The following is a 10,221-nucleotide window of genomic DNA, read 5'->3' as shown; positions in this document are numbered from 1 at the left end:
CTGCAAAAGTCCTGTATAATTTTAACTTCTGAAAAAAAAAACAAACAAACAATCTTGGCCACCAGTAGTGTGAAGAAAAACAAATTAAAAGACTCCCTGACTGTAGTGCTTTGCCTTTTCCACTAGTCCTTGTGCCCCGTTGGCTCAGCCCGGGAGCAGTCTGATTCTGAGTCATTCAGCTGGGCAGGAGGATCAATCACATTGGTTTGTGAAACTTTTCCTCCAAATTAAATATGCACGCATTTTTTTTTTTGTTTTTCAATTATTTCTAATTTTATCTAATAAGGCAACTATGCTAATGTTAAATCAAAAGAAATGGCATGAACACATAGCTCTTAGTTCTAGAAGTACTGCCTAAAGCATACAGTTACTTTCAGGAAGAAACAGTGACAATAAACATACGAACCTTTAATTCTGTCTAATTACACGGGATAAGAAGGGCAAGACACTAGAATACCAAGACCCTACAGTTTAAAATACTTACCTTCTGTACTGGACCTTCTGTGTCAGATGTGTACTGATAGAGGGGATGGAAGCTGTGTGTCTGTGTTAACACCATCCAACTTCAAATCATGTTTACTTTGAGGGACAGGTTTTGTAGAGGAATCCTGAATGTATATGTCACACTTTATGTGAGATTCTGCTTGCTTTACCTTAGTCACAGATACAGACTGTTCTTCATTTTTTAAGGTTAAATAGCGCTCAGTTAGATTTTTTTTTTTTTTTTTTTTTTTTTTTTTTTTTTTTTGTGGAATAAGCAGCATGCTGGTCTAGTGCTGCTATACCCTATTTTTCTTCATTCATACACATTATCAAATAACACTTTTCCTGTGCTGATCACCATGCTTCGCCATCCCGAGCAACTGCTAAGTGCACTGAATGCTGGCAGTAGAACAGCTCTGGCTGTGGATGAGGGTGGCTAGATATAATGTGCTGTAGTTTATCTGGATTCTCTGGTCCAGATAAAGAGAGGTGAAAATAACAAGTGCTCGTTTCAGGTTGATCATGCTCTTCAGAATGGAGAAGTATTAACAGTTTTTAAAACCTAGGAACTGTGCTGTAATGACTGGCCTTGTGAGATGGTGTCAGGTAGATAGAAATTATTTAGTCATTGGTCACATACAGTTTTAGACTTTAGTAGATGTGGATTCTTACAGAGACATATCCCACCTAAAATGCCTTTTCCTACTTTCCTTACAGATGTCACCTCTAATGGTGTGTGTGTGTGTGTTAAACTGGGCATCAAACTGGGGCAGTTTTGCATGTCTATGCTGTGGGAGAGGGCAGAGACCCAGACAGATCTTACGGGTCAAGACTGGTCATAGGATTCAGCTGGGTAGTCATTCTCATCTCAAGGACATCCCTAAAAAGTACTTGATAAGCCTGACTGGCAGTTTGTTCAGAGGACACAACAGCTCTGTGGCTATAAAGAAAATAGGATTTTTAGGCAAAGGTAGTCAAAAGAGACAATCCAGGAGGTGATAGAYTAGGTTGAGTGTAGAACACCTTATTCTTAGCTTTCATTAGCAGAAGGCACAGCTTCAGAGTTGCTTAGAAATTCCGTACAGAAAGAGTCAGAGCATTATTTTGTAATTCTCCATTGTATTTTCTTACTATGAGAAAATACTGTTCTTCCTTCCTTTTCTTTTTTCCTGTCCTGCCCCATTACTATAACTGTAGTAGTGTCAATGGGAAAAGTAGAAGAGACACCTACATTGAAGGACAGCTCAAGATTCCTTTAGAAATCTGCTGCTCCCTTASAGTTGAGAAAAAAAATAAACCCACATCTGCAACTCCTGCTTCAGTACTTTGTGTTTAATCTGAATTTTATGGCTTTGCTAAAAGATTACGGTGTGGCTGTCACAACCCTTACAGCAATAGTCTCGGTGAACACTGTACACTTCAATACCTCCTCCACTAATCTTTCCCCCACTGCTCCCATTCCCTGGCTGCTAATTTCACGCAGGCACTTAAACATGATGGATAATTGTGTTCTGCTTATCAATGTTTAATTTAAGGGCTGTTCCATCTGACCTGGATGCCCTCTGCAAGAGCTATGCCTCATTATTGATTTCATGGTCACACCTGTGACATTACCTACTTTGTAGGAAGTAGACTTTGACATTCCTGTGAGGCTTTGGTAGCCAGAGCTAATTGTCGGAAGAATAATCGAGTCAGCAAAATCATTACAGGTGATCTGTGTGTTACCACTGTTTTATCTGCCTCTAATTAGGTGCAGGAGAGGTAACTCATAGCAGTAAGCATGCAGCACTAGGTTTGATGTCCATAAATAGAGCTAGATGAGCGCAGGAGGGAAGTTATTCATTAACAACTGCATTTCAGTTTGTCCAGGTCTTACCCTGGTAGTTGCTTCCCTTCTTGAAGTAATCAGACAGGATTTTATCCTGGAGATGCTAGCAGAAAACAAAATCAGAATTACGCTCAGATTGAATGATGTACTTAACATAGAAATTGGGAAAGTGTTTAAGACGGACTCAAAGGCCTGTAGCAGCTGTTAGCTTTGGGTTTACAGGCTAAGCATTGGAAGGGAAGAAAGTAGTAACCAAGGCAGGGAAATAGGGAAGGAAGACAGAAAAGAAGGTCTAAGAGGAGGAGCAGCTACGTAAAATACTTTGTAACTCAAATCCTTTGTGATGTTGTAGGAATTTGGTGTATYTGCACAAGACTGTGTTAGCAGTGCACAGACAGTCACTTCTATCACTGAAAAAAGATCTTTACAAGAAGCAGAAGCACCCCTCTTGTTTCTTTACTGCTGAGCTGCTTCTGCCTGATGCTTTTGCCAGCCTCATTTTGTGTCWCTTTGTAGTGTAGAACATAAGGGAGCTGTACTTGCAACTTGGAAAAGAAATCTGAATAGGATTGTGGCCAGAATTTTGGTTTTGAACTTACATGTAAATGTAATTGGTATACCAAATATTTAAAATTCAGCTTACAGAATTGAATTCTGAATTTTTCCCATACCTGTGAGAAAACGAATTCATGTTTTCTATGTAAAGGCTCTGGCAAGAAGGCAAGGCAATAGTGGCGTTGCTGTGGTGCTGCATAGCTATTGTGGCAAGYGTAGGGCAGTATTTAGTACGTGATAAAACTAGGTAATTATTTAGAATATTTTCATCTCTAGTTCAGGGTAATCTGTTAGCCTGTACTGCTGYCATGGTCATGCCATCAGTGTAACACACACATTTCCAGGCAAATGGGGGATGCAGGAACTGTGTGATAGATCTCTGGAGGTCCTTCTCCTGCCARAAAGTGTTGAACCTTTAGTTCAAAACTCTTTTTATTACAATAATGATTAAAAAAGCAGAGTTGATATTACCAACATCTTCGACTTAGAAGGGAACAGTTTTTTAAGAAGGAAGCATGTTCGAAAAAGAAAAGTAAGTTCTGGTAACAGGTTTGATTAAAATAGAATGGAAATTTGGGTTTACTTCCAGTGATGAGAAGTGGTTTTCCAAAACTCGTCTTTGTTCCTGGCAAAAATGTATCACAGGCTCACTTCTGGGGAAAGCTGATGTCTACAGCTAAGAAGAGGCTGCAAAGGCTTATCAGTCTGAGGAGCAAATAGTGCCAGCAATGTGTGCTCTCTGATTGCCAAGGGACTGCAGGATTCTCCTCCTGGGGTCCTGCAGGCAGAACAGCRCAAATTCAAGTCTCCTCTACTGGCTGCTATTAATATTTCTGGGCACTTCACAAACCTGTTTCATTTACCAAGGGCACATAACCAGACCTTAGGGGGCAGGCAACTATCATTCTTCCATCTTTCCAATAAGGTAYCTGAGATTGCACAAGGTCACTTTAGATATAACAAAAAGCCAAGTYTGATCCATTCAACTATGCTGGCTTTTGAAACAAGTTTGCCAAATCTGCTTTTGCACTTCTTTAATCAYTACACAATATTTCTCCAGAACCAAGAATCAGATGCTAAAGCTATTTAATAAGCTGTGTATGATGTACTTCCACAGCATACTGGTAGATCAAATGGGATGACTCTGAAAATCACCTGTCCCGCTCTTCACACTGTTCCCCAGGGAGGCCATAATATGTGTCTGTGGTGGCATTTCTTCATCACTACTTTACTTAGCATGGGGCTAAATTTTTAAAATTGTGTTGCTAAAATTTATAAAATCTCAGAGGAGGCAGATATAGGTAAGTCAGCAGCTGAGTAGAGGAACAGCCTGAGAAGTTATGTGGGATGGTGATGACCAACAGGAGGAAGGCAGGCTATAATTTTGTCAGGCGGCAGGAAAAGATATGGAAGGGGACATTTGCTTTCAGTGGGGGATGAGAGTGTGYGAGCAGTTGGTCTCAGCTGGCGGACGTGTGTATGTGCACGTGTATGTAGCAGCCTCAGTGCTGGACATGACATGGACTGGGTATTAAACTGGGTGGCCGTATCAAACTAGGTGATGACTTTGTGATAATGTCTGTGATTAGAATAAGCACACACTAGGGATTCACCTAGTGATCATCAAGCTGATTTTTTAACACTGTGACCTATTCCATATTTGAACCTTTGTCTCTAGAGAGGTAGGATTACCTTATTAACCCAATGCACTGCCTAATCTTTGACTGCATTCCTGAGCTGATGGCAATTTCATGTCTGCTGTAAGCATGAAATAGAGGATAAAAACTCCTGTATGCAGCTACTCTTTTGTTTCTTTCGGTGCAAYCCATAGTGCATCTCAAAGAGGGAAATTTCAAGCCTGTCTGTAGTGGTGGAGCTTTTTGAGGCACTGAAGAAAAGGGCGTTTTAATCACCCTCACCACCACCTGAACCCCATGCATTTTCTAATGTATCCTTTGCAATAATTAATTACCTCTGTAGTGGATTCATTTCCTTCATACTGTTACTGGCAATCAGGTAGATAAAGGGAAAAAYGTGTTGGTGCCCTGTGGTATTGAAGTGAAGGGTTTTCACACTGTCAGGGTAATGAATTCTGTAAGGGTTTGAAGCACCTGAGCTTGGGGAAGTCCTTGTGTCATGTTTCTGGAAGTGACAACCCCCAGTGGTTAATTACTGCCATGGACGAGAGCTGAGCTGATAGCAAAATGAGATAAGTTCATTAGAAGTTAAGTTTGAAGTTAATTGGATTCACATTTACACACAGTAGTATACAAAGATACACCTAGAAGTGCTCTTTACCACTTCTTGATTTTTTTAAAGATAAATGAATCAAAGAATGTTTTTAAAACCTTTCCTCGTTTTTTTTCTCATTGTGGTTTGCAGATGAGAAAGGCATTTCATGCTTTATGTTGCTCTTTCCCTCTAACTGACCTTGAGTATCTTGTGTGGGAACGGTGGCATTCATAACACCGAAATATTAGTTCCCTTCTAGAAGGGAGTGTTGCTGACCTCTCCTGGAGCTGGTTGAAAAAATTATTTCTTATTTCTTCCTAATGAAAGAAAATTACTTATTTGCATTTTTTGAGAAAAGACAATTTGCACTGTCTCACACAAAAAATGTTTTGTTCGTACTCAGACTGTTCTGATTTTTATTCTGAGCTCCAGTCCCATGGGCCTGACCGCGTTTGGTTACACTCTACTTGCCGATGAGAATTCACGAGGTAAAAGATGGTGCTTGTGCCTTCCCCTTCTGCTAGAGGCAGCTACATGCCAGCTGGAGGGACTGTTTTGGCCAGTAAGCGTCTTATTGTTACTCTGTTTCTTAATTCACGTCAGACTTGGGTGTGAAATATGTTTTAAATGTAAAATTGTTTTGCATACGACAGCACTTTTAATCCATCAGACTCACAGCAGCTTACTGAGGAAGCAGTGATTTTATTTTCTCCACTGGAGAAATGGAAAAGCCAGGACTTAYGCAGAAAATGTGGCTTGTCTAAAGCAATAGTGAAATCTTAAAATGGGCTCCTGGACTCCATCACCACGATGGAAGATTTTCTAGTCATCTTGAATTCAGGTCTGTTCTGCTCTGCATCTTTGCTTTTCAAAAGGGGGTTATTTAATTATATGCTCTACAGTTCTGTGGAAAGAGATGTAGAGTGAGATGATACTGTAGTTATACTTTTTTTGTCCAAACTTCATTTCTGGGATTATTATTACTTTTATCCTATTCTCATCTAGCTACCTTAAACCTGTCTCTGACTTAATTACAACCTTGATTGACTGTGGGACTTCCCTGTCTAGGTTGTAGAAATATGATATTATGACAGAGTGATATGCTGTGTGACACCAGCATTGCTCCAGCTTCGTAAAGCTCTAGCCCTTACCCTCAGCATCGCTCTTGACTATTGTACTTTCTCCCAAGCTTCTGGAATACTTTGAATCAAGCTGTAGCATTGAAGTCCTAATCTTTTAGGCTTTGCAGCCTTGGTCTTGGATATCCAACATAYTGAAAGCTAAAGGTTGGAGCTTGATTCTTCTTGTAAGGTGGAACTGTCTATGACAAAAGTAAAGACTATCTGTGCAGGAGACAAAACTTCTTCAAGACCAGGCCATGAGGAAGGAAAAGACCTTAGTCCTAGCCTAGGATCATTGCCAGTCTCATCACTTCTTGCTCTACCAGCCATGCTCTATTTTGCCTTCAGTAACACTGAGTATCATGTATATTTTAAAAACAAAACCCCTCAAACAAACCAAATAACAATGCTGTGACCAAGACAAAGCTTTCTCTTGAACGTTTCTCTCCTGGGAACTGAATGAATGAACCTGCAACACATGACAGTTATTAGCTACATTGCTGAATGCAAGCCTGAAGGTGCTTTGCAGTGACATAGATGAGCTCAGCAAGACAAGCTGAAGAAAATGTCAGAGGAAAGGAGAAAGAAGAGTTTCTTCTGAGCAGAAAGAGCAAGAGAGCCAGCTAACCAGGATGCCTACAACGTAGTGTGTTACCATGAATATTCATCCTCAGAGATAATATAGATAGAGTCATTTCATGGCTCTCAGGACTATCTTCTTTGCCAGGAAGGTCAAAAGCAGTTAGTTATCTGCAAAATGTAAACAGGTATTTGTCAGCTAATCAATTATCCAGGTTAGTCACTAGTCCTGTTCCAGTAGAAAAGAGTGAGCTGTATATGCTCCCTCTGTCACTGACAGTGACATACTGTCAGCCCTGTTCACTGTGACATAAGGTTATCTTCCCATCCCCAGTGAGGCTGGTGAGCTGCATGAACTGTCTGCTCATGTTTTAAACTGCGATATTATGAACTCCACAGGCTTCTACAATCTGTTCTATATTCTCTTGTTATTGGATTTTTTGAGCCAGTAGGGATGGAGCCTTATGACTTGGAGCTCTTTGTTCTGTTCTCTTCTCTCACGTTCACTCTAAATTTTGAGGAAAAAGAAATGCTGGGATTTTCAGCTAATAGTGGTACTTACTGCACAGTGCACTAGAGGTTGCTGGTGGCAAATGAGTCATTTACTTAAGACATTTTTTACCCATTAATATGATATAAAATTTACAGAATGGGGATCATATGAAAATTACAGGTAAATGTTTCCTTTGAACTGAATTTTTAGCTGCACTGTGGATGAACTGTGACTGCACATGGCTGGAGGCACATCCTGATTCCTAGCATGCCTGCCTGTTAGCATACTGCACAGCAGATATCATCAAAGTTACAAGTTCTGCAGGGCTTCCCATTGTTTCTGCAGGGAGGCCACTTTAGGCCAGGTTCAGGCAGTGTCCTTGTCAGATCTGGAGAAATTGTTGTTGGAAACAGCAGTTCTCTATTTTTTGTCTGAGTTTCCTGGGGTCTGAAGCTGGCAGCACAGCTCCTTTTTCGCTCACTTCCCAGAACAGCACTGTGGGACTCTCTGACTCTCCCTTGGATGTTGTGAGGTCCTTGCCTTCTCTCGGATGTTGTATGGGAGCCCTGCCTATCTCCATCCTTGCCCTTGTCTCCAACTTTAACTGTCTAAATGGTTTTAGTGATTTTATCTAATGGATTTAAAAAATGTCAGACCAAAGATATTTAGGAATTAAAGAATAAGTGTAATTTGAATGACAGAGGTCTCTGTCTTAGTGATACATTGATAAAATGCAGGTATTGATATCCTTCTTATCTGCTTTGTTCACGTACAGTATGAACACTGAGGCAAGGTGCTGCTTCTTATCCTCTGTTATGTTAGGGTTATTAATGCTTTTGTCAAGTCAATTATTTGACAATAATTAGGGAAAATCTCATGGAGGGTAAGGATGCTCCGTTCCTCTTTTAGGGAAGCACAATAACTAGAATTGAGAGAACAAAAGGGAGTTGCAACCCTTGTAACACTGCCCTTTTCTTTGCCAGCTCCGTCAGGAAAAATCCTGCCAGCTCCTCTTGACTGCCTCCCAGCCTGTGCCCAAAGCCTGACTGCCATGACCCTTATATACACATTTGTCAGTAGTTGACAGTACATAGAATTTATTGGACTGTCTGTGACATTGCCCTGGAAGACAAGAGAAGCTACTTCTTTTAGTATCTCCAAAGGCAGCTATGTTGTTCAATGTCTTTAATAATGATCCAAATCATAGTGGATATGACAGAGGCTTTGGAAGAAGCAGAGTATGTTGTAGGACATGGTAGACCTTTTTTTTTTTTTCTTAATAGCAATAGGAAAATGAACACTGAGAGGTGATTAGTGTAGGAGCAAACAGGAAGAGAAGTTCAGTTGTTCAAGATGTACTGCTGCAGGCTGACACACCATTTGGATATGTCATTCTGCCATCAGTGATGACAGGATGCAACAGGAGGGGAGAACCAGGGCTATGTCCCTTCTGGGATCAGCCGTGGACCTGAAGGCAGCCACACGTGGGAAGGATGGTAGGTAGGAGAAATATGTGTGAATGTTCTCTCACTCTACTTGACATGGACAAGGTGGAGACCCCTGCCTCTGCCCTACACATAAAATGTATGAGAGTTGATTCTTTTCAGTGTTTCAGAGGTTTCGAAAAGTTTGTATGTATAGGTGGGTATTTAGCTACCTTCACTCAAAAAGGTAGAGAGTACTGGGAAAGATGAAGCCCTCATTTGCTCACTGGCATGAAGGAGCTGCACTCACAGCAAGGCCTCCTATCTGGTGGTGTTGGACAGCCAAGCTCCTATCCCCACTCCCACTGAAGAGACTGGATCCTTAACTTGGCCCAAAGAAGTGGCAAATATGGTTCTCTCACTTTTTGCTGCAAAAGAATGTTAGAGTTCTCCAAAGTGCTGGGTGATGAGATCACCGGGTTCATAGAGACTCAGTGTCCCATAAAACTGGTTGGTTGGATGTACTACTGCCTTTCAGAGATGTAACTTTTGCTGGTGATGTCAGGCTTTTGCCCTGCAGCCTGTTCATGGACTAGATCCTTGTAATGGTCTACAATCTATGGGTATATAGCATTAACAACGTCCAGTAYGTCACCTTTGGGGCTAGATGATTTGTCCTGGTACACATCAGTTGAATACATGGCTGTCAAACCTATTTCATCATGCAAGTCAAATATGAATCTGATGTTGATTACAAGGCACATTGCCTCCTGATTTGTTTGATCCTAGACATGAAACAAGTCATTTATTCCTGGTCAGCCATAGTAGATCTTCCATTTTAGTTGAATTTCCTTCTCTAAGAAGAGCAGAGCAAAGATGTCACTAAGAAGAAAAGGTACATGTCCTTAAGCAAAGACTCAGATAATCTGAGGTCCATTTCCACTTAATTCGTTGTTCATGGCTGAGTAATAGTGATATCATTAGAACAGATGTGYCAACAGCAGCTGTTGCCTTTGGATGGTGTAGATACGTACAGTTCCTGCCCCACACCAAGTTTTTCTGTGCATACAGCATATTTCAGCATCCTTCTGCCATGTGAGGAGGAGAAGTGATATAGACGTATGTATGACAAGTTTCAGATTTTTAAAGGCATAATGATAGAGAAAAATACAAGCAATAGCTGCATGACTGCTCTTCCTGTTCTTGCCTTGTTCTAGCCCTACTGGTGAATGTTATTCCTAGAAGGCTTTGTGCTGAAAACAAAACAGGCTTTTTAGGACAGAGGAGCATGAAAKAAAGAACACAGGTGTCCATCTCCTTCAACTAATTTGTCTGAGACTGGAGAATGCAAGGTTTTACTTTTTTATTAATCTCTTCTGTTAGTTCTGCCTACTGCTGATTTCAGATCACATTCTTATTACAGATGGGGTTTATTGGGGCATTTCACAGATTTCTGTTGACTTAGCAGACACTCTAATTTTTCCTGACTGTCTAGTAGTGAAAGAG

General features: G+C 40.8%; 1 protein-coding gene across 1 annotated transcript in view; it reads left to right on the top strand.

The window, feature by feature from the left end:
* PAX5 (paired box 5) overlaps window positions 1–10,221 on the top strand; it is a 168,534-nt gene that overhangs the window by 114,663 nt on the left and 43,650 nt on the right. The window lies entirely within an intron of this gene.

Source organism: Rhea americana, unplaced genomic scaffold (assembly GCF_003343005.1).
Source record: "Rhea americana isolate MKP2758 unplaced genomic scaffold, rheAme1 scaffold_186, whole genome shotgun sequence".
Lineage (NCBI taxonomy): Eukaryota > Metazoa > Chordata > Aves > Rheiformes > Rheidae > Rhea > Rhea americana.
The sequence above is the reverse complement of the archived record's forward strand: the minus strand, read 5'-3'. Positions and strand labels throughout refer to the sequence as shown.